The sequence below is a fragment of the Hakea prostrata genome, chromosome 7 (genome assembly GCF_041222555.1).
Source record: "Hakea prostrata isolate BN-2017 chromosome 7, UWA_Hpros_2, whole genome shotgun sequence".
NCBI lineage: Eukaryota > Viridiplantae > Streptophyta > Magnoliopsida > Proteales > Proteaceae > Hakea > Hakea prostrata.
The window spans coordinates 11,082,539-11,085,355 of NC_142606.1; positions in this window are offsets into that span (position 1 = coordinate 11,082,539).

Below are 2,817 nucleotides of genomic sequence, written 5' to 3' on the forward strand. Positions count from 1 at the left end.
TTCTTGTGATGGTTGTGCATAAATATTATTAGAGCTTGGTATTTATTAGTAGTAATTGTAAATAGTTTAATAAAATTAATTTCAATTTACTTCACCTTATATCTATTTGACCGTATTAAGAGGTGGGTCCTATCTCTATTATGGGGGTGACAAGTGTCAAGAGAACAAAATGAGAAGGTTATCCAGACTCTCTTAAACCCTTATCCTCTCCATCTCCGATCGGTGATTTTCTGAGCATCACTCGATGTCTTCGTTTCTTTCAATTTACATTTCCGCTATTTCTTTCTCTGTCCATTTTTTGATTGGGCAAAGAACTGAAGGGACTAACTCAGCCAAAGTGGTTAACCAATAATTCATGTTCAACACCAGAATGGCGAAAGCAAGGTTACAGACTCAATTCATACCTAAACAAAATCACACACTTAATGATCTAACAATTTTTATTAATTTCATTATTTTTATCAAAACACTTTTACGTCCTTTTTGAAGTTTTGAACAAGTGTTTCTTATGATATATTAAACGCACCTTTTCTATTAAAATAATAAAATTAAATGATGATTTAGCATAAAATTGAACATAGAGAATACGAACAAATTATTATTATCATTTTTTTTCTTCTCATTCTTCTTGCAATGAAGATGAATGTGCATAGTTTTGTATTATTATTTCAATCCATTGTTATTTTTAATTACAGTTTGTTTCTTCGTTCTATTGCTTTGGCTATTACTAGAATGACTCTAGTAAGTATGCATGATACTAATTCACTACAACATATGGATATGGATTTGCCTTGATGCATATTAATACATGTAGTGGTTATGATTCTATATGAAATCATCTGATTTTTCCTTGTGTGTTTCAAGTATGGAAAAATGAATCAAATTGCAATTTGCTTCTCTAGAAACTTGAATAGATGCAAGAGTGAATGAGAAAGTTGATTTGTCAAGTCAAAGAGTATGAACTTGATGCAACTGATATCCAAGTTCATAAAGGTACTTAACACTACTAGGAATATATTGATATAACAAGAAACATCAGTCATTTTCAAAGCAAGTTTTATAAAAATGCTAATATTTTTCTTTCATTTTGTTGTAATGGTTCATGTACTTCATAAGTCAATTGTAACAATTTTTCATTGTACTATATAATGATTGATTGCATACATATTAGAATTTTAATAATTTTCAATGCTATTTGTCATTTTAGGTGTATGTCTTTTTCTAGATTAGGATGATGATTTTCATTAATTTAATAAAAAAATAATAATTTGGTCACGGTCATATTTTATACCGTCGCTAAAAATGCGATAAATAGCTAATAAAAAGGTCATTTTTTACGACGGTTTATGAGAACTATCGCCCAAAAGTTTATTTTTGTAACGGTTTATGTTAAATCGTCGCCAAATATGTTTTACAGTCGAATCCAAAAAACCGTCGCGGATTTTCCGCGACACCAGTTTAGCGACAGTCATAAATCGTAGCCAAATATATATATATAAGCCGTCGCCAAAAATAGTTTTTTTTTTAGTGAAATCTTCATTCTACCCTGCAAGACATTAACAGTGCTTATTAGTACCCCTGAATGGACCTCTTGATGCACATATGTAAATAGTGCTGCAGTTTTACTAATCTAATTTTATATATTGATCTGCGTTTTCTTGCCAGATAGTTTGTAAAAAATGTATAACTACGTAGTGGTTTACTAATTGAATTTTTGGACGCCACGCACACGGTCTTTACAAAAGAGAAAAAAATGCGAAAGATTTATCGTTGTTTGAAGGAAAAACATTGTAAAGAAAAAAAAATGAATGAACGAAAATATTGTGAAAAACCATAATATCTCGCACTTCACTTATTTCATATTTTTTATTGCAAAGTGTGAGGTGTTCTTATTAGGACCATTTAGAAGAGATGGACAATGCAAATGAAGTGAATGGCGAGCTGAGCCCACAATGAAGCGTGGACAACTCTCTTAGTGTAGTTCAAATCTGGCATTTCTTGATTTTATTCGTCCTTCTTTTAATGTTTAATCTTCAATGATAATTTAGAAGAGGAAATAGTGAATAACATGTGAGATTTAAGATGACCCAGATGATCAAACTGGCTAGCAATGGTAAACTACATGCTGACGTGTCTCCCAATTTATTTTTGTTTTCCGATTTTTCTCGGGTAGTTCAAATGCGAAAAGTAGAAGGGTCGAATTTTCAAACAGTGATGAATTGCTCCATGTTAGATTATACATGTTTGAAAATTTTGACCATCTGGAGTATGAGGTCTCTTGTTTTTTTTTTACCCTAGTTAAATTCCGATCCATTTCCCATTCCTTGGAGATCCTACAAAAACATAAAAATTTCTTCAAACTATGTATAATCTAGTATGAATTAATTCAAATGTGTGGATATTTTACCTATTCAGTTTTCATCAAAATTTGATGATGAATTGTAGTACTTGTGCAGTGATAATAACTTGTGAAAGAAAATGACCAACACGAAATAAGGAAAGTGAATTTCATGCTAACCTAAGTTGGGTCAATTTCGACGAATTTTAGACGATCTATGATTGCTTTACCACATTTTTGCCTTGTTAATCATATGTCCTAATGAATCATAGAAAGACCATAATGATTTAGAAAACTTTTATGATTTAAATATGAAAAATATCAAGATTTTTGATTAACTTAATTTTAGGTGTTGAAAATTAAAAGGTTATCTAGAGGTTTTATGTTTAACACATATTACCAAATTAGTTTTCTCCAATGTCTCAATCTTTGCATAGGAAAGTTTATGATTGAAGTTTATTTTCATTCTATTCTCTTAA